The sequence below is a fragment of the Ammodytes marinus genome, assembly GCF_949987685.1.
Source record: "Ammodytes marinus genome assembly, chromosome: 22".
NCBI classification, from domain to species: domain Eukaryota; kingdom Metazoa; phylum Chordata; class Actinopteri; order Uranoscopiformes; family Ammodytidae; genus Ammodytes; species Ammodytes marinus.
In genome coordinates this window covers 8,409,784-8,426,574 of record NC_137226.1, presented here as the reverse complement: position 1 = coordinate 8,426,574, position 16,791 = coordinate 8,409,784, and positions in this window count along the sequence as shown.

The following is a 16,791-nucleotide window of genomic DNA, read 5'->3' as shown; positions in this document are numbered from 1 at the left end:
TAAACACGCAACTTGATCATGAGTTAGGTGTCTGTTGGTTCCAGCTGAGAATTGACGAATCATAGGTTAAAATGATTCACATGTAGCATATGTGTGATACCTCGTTAGTTTACTGAGAAGGTTGGAAACTGTTATTGGTAGCATATACGTTAAGGATACACTTTGTGGTTTAACTACCAAATAGCAGACTGAAAATCATCAAATTTATTTCTAAATCAATGTTGAACATTTTAACGGAATGGATCTTTTTCTATGCGTATAATCTATAAACACTGAGACATGTTTGAAGGAAAGTAACTCAATATGTGGGGGCTGTAAAAACCTCAGAGATTAAGTTGTGTGCACCACATTACCACTAGTAATTGCGGTTCCATCGTACTGAGTAATGACAATCCTCATGTTAGAAGCATTCCTCCAAGTCGAATCAAGGAGTTCTAGTTTATCCATTTACTTTGGTGAAGTTCCATCACTACCATCATCTAACTTTCTCAGAGGGGTGAGGTGCACTTTTTACTATCACAGAAACTAACCTTCTAAAAACTAGTAAAATCAATGTGATGAAACTAAAACCGGTATTTATGCTCCTCATTTACTAACACTCAAGAATATCAAGTGCCATATAGGACTCTCTTATTCTCTTGTGGAGAAACCTATTATCGTAATTTAACAGTTATGCAATTAACATAGGCAAGATGTAAGTCTCATAAATTGTTACCCTGTGCTGCATGGTAGTGACTGACATTTTGATTAAAAAAAAAGAAAAACTTAAAAAGAAAAAAACTGGTGTGCCCCTGCTTTGGTGTGTAATGTTGGGAAGCATAATATTCTGGGTGTCAGGCATATATTCATGGTATGAAAAGGTATGATCAGCTATTACTGCCTTTCTCTTGAGGGGACAGCATTTTTGCTCCACTAGTTTGGTCTGATTCAGCTTGGGAAAAAGGGAACCTGGTTGGCCAGTGTGATGTTCAGGATGCACTAATCAATCCGTCTGATTGGTTCAAGCCATGTTTTCACTATTATTCAAGGACCATGCCAGTGATATGGCATGATTTAAGGCCAATTACTACTCAGTACTGCCGATCACTTGCAAAACAAGTTGTGGCATATTCAGCCATGCAAATCATGTCAATCTGGTAATCCAAAATATCTCAACAACTATGGTATGGATTGAAGTAGGGTTGTTTGAAGTACTTCTGCATAGTTAGTCTGTTAGCTTATGGAGATGGCAAAAAGGCGCAGTCGTCACTATACATTTTTTTTACTATTGTTACCCCTCAGGATGAACTTAGTAACTTTGGTTGTCCAATGGTTTGTCCAATAATTTGGTTTATGACTATGCAAAAATGAATGATATTTTAATCATCCTCCGCTGTACTGTGTGTTTCATGCTTGAAAGGCGTAAAAACCAAATGTTAGCCAGCTAACAAGCTAAAAATAAATCGACGGACAATGTTAAACATTATCTGCTTAACATCAGAATGTTAGCACAGACTAGTCGTGTTTATTTGCTGTTCCTTGTTCAAGGCAGCCATTTGTTTCTATTCATTTGCACATGGCATGAAGGTCAAATCGCAGACTCTGCATGTTTCTCGTGCAAGTTTTCAAGAGTCTGCAAATGGAATTTCAAGCTGTACAGAAATGAATAGAAACCAATGAAAAAGCTAAGGTGTCCCTTCCGATATGACCAGCATTAATATGCTATAAAACATATGGAGAATTTTGCATAAGCTTGCCAAAAACACTGGTATGGTCCTATTAAGTCACTTTGGGCAGAGACCTGCATTGTATGGATAACAAATGATTGACAACACTTTAAAATGTTCCAACTGGATCTTTTTAGAAATGCACAGAAAACATTGGAGGATGAACCAAATCAAGCTCCATACTCGCCCAAATGTTCCATTCTACTCTTTAAGTGCTTAAATCAGATGCTGTCGCCTCAGGAATAATATACTCTCTATGACGTGATTTTGATTCTGTTGGTGCTGTCTGTATGGATCGTTGAGGTAGGCCTATTTCATGTCTGGAATATTGAGGATTGCTTTCTGTGTGTGTATTTTTATTTTTGAGTGTGTGTGTGTGTGTGTGTGTGTGTGCGTCTCTCTTTTACCTTACTGCCACTCTTTGGCAGACGATTTGGCGGGCCTGTCAGTCAACCTCTCCCTGCCTCTGGTTCTAAGGCAGGCTCTTGATGTAGGCGTCCCACCAAGTCGTCCCTTCGCCAGACTCTGCCTCTGGAGGGTCTTGGTGGGCCCTCTCTCTGTCAGTCTCCCTTCATTGTGCTTTAATAATATGTTACACTTCAATGGATCTTGCTTCTCAAGAATCAGTCATGTATACATTTGTACAAAACTTATGTTGTTCTCAACAAAAAAAGAGAAAAAAGAACAATGTTTATAATCCTGGGGAGAACAACAAACGTGTTTATTCATGTGCAAAAGGTATATTCAGAATAAAAAAGTTTATGATAACTATCTGTTGAATTTTTTTTATAAGAGTTCTGGCTGATGTCCTTTTTTTCTTGCAAAATGTCTCTTGTTTTTTTTTTTTACTCCAGATTGGATCACATTTCTGTTAGTAACTTCTGTCACGTCGCCAGCACACATTTCACATCCATATGTGTGTGTGAGAATGAGAAGGAAGCACCCTGAGTCTGTTCTCCCAGTGTCTAGCCAACAGCAGAAAACTGACATCCAGCCAAAAACAACAATGTCCAGGAAAAAGAAAAAGTGTGGAAGGAGCGCAGGGTCCAGCCATGTCTCTCTACAACCTTGAGTATGGCTCAAGGACACATCCATTAATGACGGGCCGTAATGTTCTCTGGTCATAAATTTGCAGTAATTCCCTTTTTCCCAATTGCATGTTGATCAAATGGTAAGTGACTTTCTCGTTAGCAGCAAGTCCCCTTTCGCACTTGAACCTTAAACCAGCTGTGCTCAAGCCCAGATTCTTCGAGCCCCAATTCCCTACTGCCCCCCAAAGAAAAAAACGACAGGCTCATTTTACTCTTTTATTATGGATGTTAAAAACTAAACTTAGTTGTGTTTGGTATACTGCTAGCCCCATGAAGAAAGAAAAACATTCAGGTGCATGGGGACTTCTGAAATAAGACCAATTACAATGTCTTTAGTATTTAGTTTTAATAATAACTGGCCTTTACTGTGTGTAGCACGGTTGGCAAATGACTATACAGAGACTAATAATATAATATATTACGTAGTTTACACGCCGTGTGACAGAAATTGATTACAACCACATCAACTGAATTTTTTTCTGAAACTGCCATTTTAGGTAAGCATGAGTTCATAGAATGAAGAAGAAGAACGAAGTGAAGAAACCGAATACCAAATCAAAATATAATTTATCAACACCATAATGCAAAAACAATTTGGATTTGGTCCTACAGTCTGTTATACGTTTTAACCTTGACATACTTTTCACCATGTGCAGTCTCTCTGTTTTTAATACATTGTACGCAAGATTAACTATCATGCTTAAAAACTGTTTTTTTTCCTTTGACAGCACCCTGTCTTTCTTGGAACACCCCCGTCCCCCCTTCCCTTCCTCTCCAAAAGTGTTATTCCTTGTCTGTCACGGATGAGTTGCGAAGTCAACAGCAAACTGTGGGGTTTCCGGCCAGGGGACTGGATCCTAACGTCTGGCAACAAGATGACCCAGTCGGTTTACACTGAGAGGTCACGCCTGTTGTCCTTTTGATTGTTATCCTAAGTGTTTGGGCTTGTGTCCCTCTGTCACTGATTAATATCTGGCCAGAAGTCCCATACATAAACGGCCTCTAGAATAAATATGAAGAGTTTATTATGCAAGTAATTACAGAAGTTTTAACAATCCTCTCATTACACCGCAGATTTGTTTTTTCTTCAATGGCTTTCCGAGGAGTACAGAGATAGTGTCGCCGTGCAACAAGCGCTTAGAAAATTCAAATTGGATGATTCTATAACTCTCCACATTTTTGATATACGCATGTACAGCTCTCAATCCCCCTCTCTCTCTCTCTTCTCGGCTAATGCTTACTCCTGCATTCCTTCACCGTGCAAGATGAAGAAGATATGGTTTCTGCATTCTCCCTTCCGATTCCGTGAAAACGATCCCACAGTGTGACTGGTTTTGGATTACCGAAGTGCTTCGTGCTCGCAAAACAAACCCAGCTGACCACCGCTGAGAAAATGTTGTTTTTGTACAGATGCAGCAGGCCTACAAAGGATCCAGGAGGCACATGCTTGTTGGGAGAGAGAAAGAAAAAGAAAAAAGACAGAAGTTGAGGCTTTGTGGTCGGGAGAAACTGCATTGAGAACCGTAACTGACAGCAAAGGGAATTAGGCCACGGACGCATTGTTGAGGTTTTTGTTGTTCTCCTTTGTGCTCCTCTGTGTAATTTGAAAGCTTGTTTCTTTCAATCTGTGCGCAACCACCCATATCCCAATTAACTTCATAGCCCTTCCTTTACTTATTCACCTCACACACATTGTTAAAGGTCTCTGGCCCCAGTTTATAACCCAATCACAACTGCTGTTACCAATATTGTGGTACTTGTGGCACAAGGGGGGATCTCATTTCAGGGGAAGTTGATATTGATATGTTAAATGTATCTTGTATTTCATCAACATGTCTTATTGGCATGGTGGTGCAGTGGTTTGCCTTGTTGCCTCACATGGAGAAAGTTCTGGATTCAAACCCCTTGGCTGTGTAGATTTTTCTCTGGGTGCTCCGGTTTCTCCCTTTCCTTAGCAGTCGACTTCATGCAACTCCTTTATACATTGATTCTTTTATAATATTACATTACAATGAAGGAGAACATTGTCAGAACATCGCAATCATCACCATGATGAATTTCTTCCTTTATTATTTATAACGAACAACAAGGTTGTACTATGTGTTGTCAAACGACAAATCTAAGGAATTCAACTTTTCGGCAATGGGAGGGAGGGAGGTTGAGAAATAAGCCTGCGGTCATGGCCTCCTCCTCCTGGTTGCCTTTCTCTATTTAGTGTCTTTATTGTCTTGATCCAAACAATAAGACAACTGGGGAACAGTAATGCACAATAATTTAAAGAGAGAGATCATTTCTGCCTATTCTCGCATTGAGTCACATTAAGTAGAATGTGGAATGTCTTGTTGAATCGTCAGTTAAGAAGAATCCCCCCCCAATTCTGACATCAGAGAGTTGTGAGGATAGGGAGATTTGTACACTCTAGCAGCCATTTGACAAGCACTTAGTTTGAAGTAGACTGAGGCCCAAGCTATACTATTGTGAAGGAAACTGTTTCACAGTCCAGGTGTAACCCAGTAGGCTAAAGAAGATTTGGGTCCATCTCAAACCATGGAGTCTGGGGACTGACTCAGAGAGTGAACTTGTGTGATTCCCCTGTGGACCACACAGACAGACAGACAGACAGACAGACAAGGCTTCACTCTGGCAGGGTATAAGAAACACCATTGCATAATGACAGCGATGTTGATTCTATATATTAACGCATAATTGACTTTGAAATAACAAACAAACCTGCGATGGTTCAGTTCGTCAGAAATGTAGCCAAAGAAATTATTTACCTCAGGAAAAAAGAGAGTTTTAGTCAGCATAGTCAAGCATTTATCTCGTCTTTCCAAAGAAAACTTGAATTCCAAATGCCTTCACCTGCGCCCCCGTCCCTGCCCCATGCACTTAGGATCCCTGTTGGGAAGCTCTGTTACTTTGTGACTCATCTGCTGGTCATTTATAGACTCTCTTTGTTGTAATTGCTGCAGTCTGGTAGCGTTGTGTTTTTTTTCTCATGTTCCTTTTATGTTTTTTGGCCGCAGAGAAAGTGAGGCTCGAGTTGAGGGCCCCGTCCGGCTGTATCAGGAAAAATAGAAAAAAATACCCAGGGGGCATATGTGGGACGAAACCTCCCCTCGTGGCCCCGTGCAGTGACCGGTACCAGAGGTTTGATGTGGTTTTCGAATCACACAGCTTCACCCACGTTTTTTTTTTTATATCAGCTGTCCTTGACTGGAAATATTATCTCAGGGGAGAGCAGAAGAGAAGACAGAGGAGCACTTACAGAGATGTTGCCGACAGACCCAAAGTAAAAAAGAAAGAAAGAAACTGTCAAAACTTTGTCTTTTAAATGATCAAACCCGGACAGGAAAGCGGAAAGCTACTATTGAAAACTGATACAGGAGATTTAACTGCTTTATGAGAGACATTTATTGATTCAGCAAAAAGTATGTAATTTGGAAACCTGTCTTCACAAGAGTACAAAGCAATAGTGCGTAACTTGTTGATATGTTGATACATTCAAGCCATGACAAAATGAGTTGAAACAATGTTGATTTTGTTTATTTACTTTCTTGCTGCCAATGAAGACCTCAAAAGCTCGTCAATTGACGCTTTTTCTTTTTTATTTATTCTAAACAGAATAGAATATTCTGACAAAGGTAATTTTTTTTCTGTCACTGCATGGTTGCAGAGCGGAATCCAGTCCCTGCTAGTGTCCAAGAAATCATTCAAAGACGATACTTATTTTTTTTACATATTAAGTCCTATTCAAAAATGGCATACATAATTCAACAGCAAAATATGTTTCCAGAAACAGTATCCATATTCATCATCATGATGATAATAATAATCCTAGAACAAACAGTGAAGTATAGTTTTCAAAGGGACTATCTTTGGACATTATCATGGTTTTTGTAGCTAGTTTATTGACTTCAGTCTGACAATACGAGTCCCAATGAATACCAGACTAAGTGATCAAATAAAAAGCAAAGAATGCAAATCTGTCAGCACATACTTTAACTAAAATGACCTATCGACAAAAAATATCAGGCAAGTACAAAGTACAGTACGCAACATAAATCCTATAAATGTCCAATTTAGATCCAGATCATGTTGAAACCCCTCCCCCCCCCACACACACACTCACACACACACACACACACACACATGCGCAAATTCCATTAGCTGATATTGTGCAACATTGTAATAGGGTGAAGGGATAGCTATTGGATAACGAGGACAAATAACACCAAAACTATACGCTCACCGGCCACTTTATTAGGTACACCTGTTCAATTGCTTGTAAAAACAAATAGCTAGTAAGCCAATCACATGGCAGAAACTCAATGCATTTAGGCATGTAGACGTGGTCAAGACAACGTGCTGAAGTTCAAACTGAGCAACGGAATGGGGAAGAAAGGGGGTTTAAGTGACTTTGAACATTGCATGGTTGATGGTGCCAGACGGGCTGTTTATGCCTAATTCTGACCTTACCATTTGAATTTCTTAACTGAAATCAGGACTCATCTGACTAGGCAACAGCCTTTCTATCATCTTGAACCAGTCTGCCAATCCTCCTCTGACATCAACAAGGCATTTTTTCGTCCAAATATAATGCCCCTCACTGGATATTTTTTCTTTTTCAGGCCATTCTCTGTAAACCCTAGAGATGGTTATAAGTGAAAATCCCAGTAGATCAGCCAGTCTGGCACCATCAACATTGCCATGTTCAAAGTCACGTAAACCCCCTTTCTTCCCCATTCTGTTGCTCGGTTTTAACTTCAATAAGTTGTCCTGTCCTGCCTAAATGCATTGTGTTGCTGCCATGTGATCGGCTGATAAGTTATGTGTTAACAAGAAATTGAACCGCTGTACCTAATAAAGTGGCCGGTGAGTGTATACGGTACTTGATACCACTAGATACAATGTAAGAACATTTCTCTCTCTGTCATTTGGATAAAAAGACTCTTTAAAGGAAATGATCATTTCTCTGTTAAGAGTAATCTGCTGACAAAGCAGTGATGCAGCATGAATCAGTCATTTAGTATGGAGTCAACATCAATAGTAGATTGCATTGCCGATGCTTTGTCAGCATCTGCTATGACTGTTTTTTCCTTTCTGCTGGCAGCCAGATTTTGAACTGACCAAGTGATTAGCGGACTTCCTGATACTTAAGACACCAGATCAAACCAACAGATTCATGCTCAGAGTCACAAACAATGACTAACACTGCCAGACAAACAGTTACGGTGAGTCTTGCAGTGTCTCAAGTCGAGTCAATTCCACAACACAGACATGAAGGAAAGGCAGACATCTTTTACTCTTGTAGAGTGTGACTTATTTCCTGGGCTGCGAGCCTGCAGGTGTCCAATCAGGGTAATGTGTGTGATTAAGCGCCAGGGTCTGGTGCACAGAGAAAAAAAAATCCACTCTCTTAAAGATTCTCTGACACGCCAAGCCACGTTTACTGCAGGCTAAATTAACCTGCAGCTGCATCTCACGACTGGCGCTTTATGCAGATGTGCGCATTCCTACAAGCCCACACACGTACACAACTGCATGCATACAAGAATACGTAACATAACGACAGATGAACAAACTTGTAAATCCTTACACTTACACATAGATACTGTACATGTATAAACATTCGTGTACGACATCCATAGATTTACTGAGCAAAAGTGATTCATTTACTAACCCTCAACCCCAGACTGGACCACACACAAACACACACACACACATGCAGGATAAATTACACGCATGCAAACAGGCAAGTGAACTACCTCTCCCACCACAATTATCGAAAGGGGTTGGCGTGAGTTGAACCTGTGTGTGTCTGGCATAGGGGTAATAAGACGCTAAGTGTTTGCTAATGCCGAAATATTGCAGTGGTGGTGGGTGAGCGAGTTAAAAGTTCTCTGAGAGTTAGATCAGAAAGTTAATATAAATCTCAATCTGAGATAATGCTTTTCAATATCGAATGTTGTCAAAATCAGTGAATATCTCCTCACGATCCACTACCTAAAAAATCTGGTGTTAATAGGCTACACAGCCTAGGCTCTGTAAACTGGTTTGTATAAACAAATTGGGCCTGCCAGCCCAAAAAACTAGGCTATGTATTTTTTTTCAGCGCACACACAGAACGGACGGGTAGAACATCATGAGAAAATATTTACTGATTTTGACAAAGTGATTTTGAAAACAAGCTTTCTCCAGAATCACTGCCACCTTTAATTTTCTGGGAAATATGCTTGTTCACTTTCTTTCTTTCTTCAGGGATTACAGAGAGAGAGAGAAATGTATGTGTATACAAGATTGGGAAGGCTTTTCACCGCTGTGGATGTATGGCGGTGCTATGTAGGCGTAACTGTGGGTGTGCGCACACGTCTGTCCCACTTGGTAAGTGTGTGTCGCAGGCGTGTGTCTGGGGTGTGCGTTGAAGGGGAGGTCAATCCTCGGTCCGGGTAATTTGCCACAGATGAAACTTGACTCCATTCCAGGGGACCGGCGCAAGCAAATGTTTCAAAGCTGCAGGAACTCTATTAGCACCTGGTGGGACTCCCCCCTACCCCTGTCTCCCCCTTATTCTTTCCTCTCTCTCTCCCCCTCCCTCAAGCCTTCCATTCCTCGCTCTACCACCTCACCTCTCCCTGCCCCACCCTAGTTAATAAAGCCACACAAGACCACCACACTCCCGCTGTGCCACTAAAGCCAGGGGATGTGTGTGTGTGTGTGTGTGTGTGTGTGTGTGTGTGTGTGTGTGTGTGTGTGTGTGTGTGTGTGTGTGTGTGTGTGTGTGTGTGTGTGTGTGTGTGTGTGTGTGTGTGTGTGTGTGTGTGTTTATCTGTGTCTGTCTGTGGCGTGTGGCGAGGTGTGCATTTGCACCTTTATACGTGGACCTCAGAACGTGTCCAGAGAGAACATGTAATGTATCTGGACCTGTCCTTTTACACACGTGGAGCCAGTTAGCAGTAAATGAGGTGCCAGACAAGCATGCACCAGCTGCTACACTAGAAACAATAGCTCACGATCCAGACACAGTAGGCTACAGTCAGTGCTAGGCGCTGACTCTAGGTCAGATCGTATGTACTGTTGCAAGTGCTGAGATCATGTCAGTGTCCAGGACATGTTGTCTGTGGTCTGTTTGCTACTTGAGTTAAAAAATACACCAGTATTATTATTGATATTCAAGACCAAATGTGGACAAAATATGTCAAGTCTTTTTCAGGACCTGGCCTTCACTTTGTTTGCACAAAAACTTGATTTAATGTAATGCATCCTGAGGAGAATGCTGACTGAGTTATCGGCAATGTTAGCCAACTTGGCCATGCCTACAGAACATTTGTTATTATTTCTATTTGCAGGCTTTGTATCAAATGTTGTTCTGCTCTCTTGCATCTAAAGTGGTGTCTGAAAGTTCCTCAGAGCTCCTTGAGCACTTTCTTAGCATTATTTAGGATGAATTTGATGTTTTCAGAGCAGCAGCCAAGGTTTTGCAGAGTTAAAAAAAAAGAATGTTGTAGACCAATGCCAGACAATTGTTCGTTCACTAAACCCCACCAGTGAACAGCAATTGTCCAACCATACCTTAGCAACTGTAAATAGCCACAGCGGAGGGTTCTGATAGGAAACAAGGTAAACGCGTTAGCAAGTATATTGACGCGGAAAATAAAAAATGCTTAATACAGCGCTATTTGCAAAGTCGTTCTTGCTCTTGCTGAACTAGGCTACTGAACCTATACAATCCCAGGCTGCAGCATTATTTCACTATGGACTATTAATCATCTATTTGACGTTTAATTGGATATGAAATGCATGGCTATAAATCCTTCATATTCTCTTTAGAGGTGGAGTGGATCACACCCAAATGTCACAGGAGCCTCAGGGGAACATGAGTGGTTTAGGTTCATTATGGTTCAACAGGTTTAATAAAACTGCTGCAAAGTAGACTTGACATCGGTGAGAAATTTTCACAAACAGCACATGTAATCAATTAGTCTATTGGTATGAATCACAAACACTATTCAATAAATAACATTAACTTCACTTTGTCGTGGCCCAAAACTAAAATTATTCCCACATAACCATTTTGGGACAGTGTCAGACCTAAATGTGATCGTGAGTGGGACTATAGTGTTTGAATATAGTAAAGTAGTATGTATCTATAGATTCTATACAGTGTTCCTTCTAAATCACTTAAATCCTTAAGTGTCTAAATCTGCTGACTCAAGCTTTAAGTTGAACTGCTTGGTCATGTTACGTATGCACTGAGAGAACAAATGGTGATATAATTGTATTAACTTTTGAACAGCATTCCCTCACGCCTTATTTGCAGCAAAAGTATTGCTCTCAGCTGAGAATTCTTCAGAGCTGACAAACTGTTCCTTTTGAGTGATAGGCGGCATGCGATCGCTCCATTCGGTGGGGAAGCGTTGGCCATTATCTCTGATCCCGGGTTTAGGGATCAGAGACAGCTGGGCTTTGACGGACTCGCTCAATGGTACACTCTGTCAGGCGTTAGATTTCTCCATTTGTTGAAGGGATGTGCATGTTACTCTAATAGGAGGTAGTCTCTTTTTGTAGGCTTTGTTTATCTGCTCTAAAATATGCTCTAAATATTAGCATACACTAATGCACTAATACACTGAAAGGTGGAGTCAGTGATTCTGTAGAATGCATGTTGTCAATATCACTTGTTGACATTTTGTGATTTTATTAGACAGTAAGGAGAGACAAAGATGAAATGGTGTAGAGAGGGGAATGACATGCAGAGAATGACCACGGGCCAGATTCGAACCCGTGGTCTGCTGCTTCTGTGGACTGAGCCTCTATTGGGGGGCGCTTTAACCACTTACACCACGGTCGCCCCCCGTCAAAATCACTTTTTTGTCTTTGAATTTCTCCCCGTGATCTGCTCCCTGTCTGCACTCTGTTCGTGCTGAAAAAAATCGCTTTCTAACAGGTCAAGTTGGAAAAGCCTCTTTCAGAACTAAACGTTTTGTGCCAGGGAGAAGCTTCTCCATCAAAGCTGAGGGGTAACATTTGCAGCTCTGTTTTGCTTTAAAATTTGGTCTGGGGAAGTTTGCACTCCATAGACTCCAGCCAAACTTGCGGTTTTTCCTCATCTTCAAATCGAAATCCTTTCCTGTTTTTAAAAGTGAAGCATTGGCCTACTGTTATTTCTCTCCGTTGCGTGCATGTTGTCCTTGTCTCTCTCCCCCTCTGTGTGTTTGTTTCCCTTCTCGTATCTATGTGAATGGTTTCTGTGTGTGTGTGTGTGTGTGTGTGTGTGTGTGTGTGTGTGTGTGTGTGTGTGTGTGTGTGTGTGTGTGTGTGTGTGTGTGTGTGTGTGTGTGTGTGTGTGTGTGTGTGCTTTGCCTCTCGTGTGTTTGTGTTGTCTGTTCTGATCCCAGGTCTCTGTGGTGGAGAGGAAGTTATGTGGCTCGGGGAAGTTCTCCTGGATCCATACTTTCATATATGTTTATAGTATCTATAAATCCGTGATCCTGCTTGTCCATACTGTAAGTTTACCATATTGGTCTATTCCCTACACACAAGATCTGGTGCATGTCTGTTTGGCATTGCAGGTGGGATTCCCCGTATTTCCCTCTTCCCAAGCTTTGTTCCATATATGTTGTCCCTCTTTAACAGTTTTTCTAGAGTTTTTTTCCTTATCTGAAATAGGGGTCCTTAGGACAGAGTGTCCCAGAAACCCACATACAGTATAGAAGGCTTGTTTACTGACTTTTACGACCTTAACTGTGATTTTTCAATTCATTGTATCATTCAAATTTATTTTGTTCTATAATAATGTCTTGTAAAATGCTTTTAAAGTAATTGCTTTGCAAAAACAATGCATAATTTTAGGTTGTTTAATGTCCTTTACTATGATTATCTTCTTGAGAGATTATTGACTTGTTGGTATGACATGCATGTCCATGTTTGCATTTCCTTCTAAAATACTTAAAGTATCAGTAAGAGTCTTACTGTAAGACAAACATTAGGTTCCTGAAAACATTTGTATGGTAAATCTGCTAGCGTTATCTTTGTAAACTGTAAAGTGATGTACTGTGAATGGCGAGTTTGACAGGTGTAGCAACCTTACCTGCAATCATGGTGATAGGAAGAGTTTGTGTTGAACGCTGAGTGACTTCTTGAAATACTTTCTGTCCAATGTAAATGACCTATTTATGCATCCCAGACCACAGTGAATCGAGCCGAAATCGCGAGCCAGCTTTGCAATTCAAGGACTTAATGACTAACATGTTACGGTTATCTCTTGCATAGTTTCATTAAGGCGATAAATGTTGATAGCTTAGAGGCCATTTATCTCACCCCATTAAATCAGATCCTTATTGGAATGACAGATATAAGCCAGGGATCATCTGGCTACCAGTGTCTTCTCCCCACAAGGCTTTGTAGCATGAGGAAAAAATAGCTTTTTGGAGAACGACTCCAAAGAGCAACCATGATTATGTTGAACTTTTGCTGATGCCTCAAGGTTTATCAACTTGGGACAAAGTACGTACATGGTTATTTGATCCGTATTTTGTCATTATTTGATTTCACGCTCGATGATCTGGAAAAACTGACTATTTCCAATTGATGAAACGACTGTGGTCTAAATCCTAGGGTCTACAATTCTGTGTATGTGTGTTACATTATCTTGTGGATCTTCTCTCTCCTGTAGTATAACTTTGTTTTGCTTTTCAGACCACCTTACAAAAGAAAACAATGACAGCAAAAAAACATTTTGTCAAAGCAACCGCAACGTCCAAACCAGACAAAACCCAAATAGCCAAAATCCGGAATTAAAACATTGGTTTACATAAGCTCAGAAAGTCTTAAACCATTACTGATTCTACACTTCCCTCTACCTGCTGTGGTAAATCTGATTATTTAAGTCAACTGTGTCCGTAGAGTTTTTTGGCGCCTCACCGCTTGCTCGCTATAGCTAGCTTGTGTGCAGGGTCCGACCTAATTGGATTTATGTGCGGGAATGTTTTCCAACGGCACACTTGTGAAATACCTCCACATCTGCTGGCCATTAGCAGTGGTCATAACACACAACAGAGAGAGAGAGAGAGAGAGAGCAAAGCCCCCAACGCCTTGATTCATTGGACTGCGGACTTTTATTACAGCGGAGGAAAAGGGCTCAGCGCTACAGCAGCTCAGCACAGCGAGCGGTGCCTTATCTCTCTGTCCTTTTCCCTTCTCCCCTGTTCCGTTTCCTTTTTTTCCCTTTTTTTTACTATTGGTCATTCAATCCCTCAGTTCGCTCACTATCTCTTTGTTCGGACCTCCGATTCTCCCTACGTTATGTCACAGTTTTAGTCTTGCTGCAGAAGCCCTTCTCACCCTTTTTGGTAACACTTTACAATAAGGTATACGATAATTAACTGTTAGTTAATAATCATGAACTAACCATTATGCTTAGTTAACTATGTAAGCATGCTAGCTTAACTAAGTATTAGGTTACCGTTAAAAACTAAGCATCAACAGTTAGTTAATGAGTAATTAACATTAACTATGCAAGTCACTGTAAATAGCATTACCTAAGCATTAACTAATAGTTCATTAACGTACCCTTATTGTAAAGCGTTACCCTCTTTTTCCACTCCTGACCTTCAGTTTATCCTTGGGTCCCATTTTCCTTCTCAAGTCCATCCAACAGGACTAATTTCCCATCTGCTTCCGACCCAACGACCCCTCTTCCCCCAAAACTTTGTGTTCCTGTGCCCAGTTCTCCAGCAGTCATTTATCTATGTCAGTGCGACTTCCATCCCTTAACTCTCTTTTTTTCCTTGTCACTCCCCAAGGCAAGGACGTTCCTCCCGTTTCATCCCTCAGTGGGCACTATGGGAGAAACGAGCAAGGGGGTCCGACAACCCCGTGACCCCTCATCTGTCATCTGCATGGGGAAAAGGCACCCTCCTAATTGGAGGAGGAAAGCATCGAGGGGTTGGGGGACTGGTATGGACCCTTGTTATTGTAGTGTCGGGGAGGTCAGAGGTTTGGAAAGAGGGAGATCACACCGGTGATTAGCCTCCTTCATGTGCAGGGAATGGCTAGGGATGCGGGGACAAGGGGGGGGGGGGGGGGGGGGGCAGGGGGGTTGTTGCGGCTGGGGTGTAAAGCAATTAGAGAGAAAGGGCTAAATCCTGCATGTGGAACGGTTAACTCTGTTAATGACAAGCTACAGTCCCAGATAAGGTTAGTCCGGGTAAAATCCACCAAATCTCTCACAATCACAAAAGAAGACATTGATACAGTACGTGACCACTGACATGTTGGAGATTAGATTGGTCCAAAAGAGTTTCCAACTAAAACTTTCTATAACTAAACATTTTGTGTATCAAAGGTGAATAAAAGCAGTTAGGAGACCTGATTAAGCGATCCACGGTGTACTTTTGGAGTTGTTTGGAATTGTGTTAAGGCGTACGTGTAACAATTAAAGGTGCACTACGCAATTTCAAGGAAGGGGTATTTGTTTACATTAGCAGAGCCAGCAATTCATTTACAAAACTTTTTTTTCGCGGCATGTAATTCTTAATATGGAAAAATTCTATCATAAATCAAAGTACAATTTTTTTTGAGGCACCTGCTTGAACCAAACATAAGACTATAATATTTGTGTTAATAAAACGTTGGGCCCTGCTGCTGTAAACAGCAACAGTGAAACACTGTTTGACGGATCCAATTTTCCTGTGAGGAATTGTTTTTATTCAGTAATGAGAAAATGTTCACCTTTCTAACACACTTAAGGTTACATAGTGCACCTTTAAAGATACAAGTACATGATGTGAGTATGAACGCCATCTGGATAAACACATCATGTCAAAAAGTAGTTTATCTAAGAATCCCACATGTTGGTGTAGCACAGTAAGGGGCGGGTTAGAAAAAGGTTTAAAATTAGGTTGAATTTTTGAGTGCTGACAGGTTCTGACTTGACAATGTGAAAAAAAAACTCCCAGCTCTCCCTTATGATCAACACTAGCCATCTCTATGGGGCACCCTCCTTCGCATCCCCACTTTCCCTGTACACACCTATTGGCGTGGCTGAGCAGGCCAAAAAATGGGTGTGTGTTTATTTTGGCGTTAAGAGAAAATTAGACAAAAGCAATTATACGCCAACTCCGGTTTAGTGCAAAATATGCCTTAAGCAGATAAACTAGCCAAAGACAACAAACACATTTCAATCAAGATGTGAAACCAGATTTGTTTCCTTTCCGTTTTGTCAACACAACTATTACAACTCTCCTGCCATAGCTTATGAAAGATGAAGAAACAATGGGATGATTCCTTAAGAAATACAGCAAGGAAATAATTATGAAATGTAACTCTCAGGGTACCCTGTGACAACTGAAGACTTCTCCACTTCGTTTAGGGGTGCTCACTTGTTAGCTGGAAATCATCTACTACTGACACTGCTATCGGATCGGAAGTAGCTTGTGATTAAAGCTGGGGTGGAGGATTTGGAGAGAAAATGGCAGTTGGGATAGAGATTCAAATCCAAATACCTCAACCGCTCCACTTGTTCTCTTTGGTCCCTCCCCGGCACGCTCTACACCAACAAAGTCGTGCCAAAGTGAATGGACAGTCCCAACACCCAATAAGAACAGAGAATCGGAGCCTAGCTTTGATTGGTCAAAGTGTACAGCTCATGTTAACTTTGACCAATCAGAAATCACATACCCCAGCTTTAAGCTCCAAGAACTGGATACTATTGTTACTGGCAGTTAAACTGATTAGATATAAGATATATTTTCTTTAAAAAGGTTGCTCATCAGTCTTGCACATCGCAGCACATGCCAAGCTCCCCATGACTCTTGTTAACAATGTTGCAGAAGGACGGACATGTTGGTATCCGCATCAATATGCTTTTGTGTTAAGAATATAAATCCTGGAATGTATTACTCCCATTGTTTTGGTCTGTTACGAAAGAGCACTCTCGCTTCCAACATCTTTTCCCTTGACACGTAATCGGCTGTCGGACTTAACTTATTTAC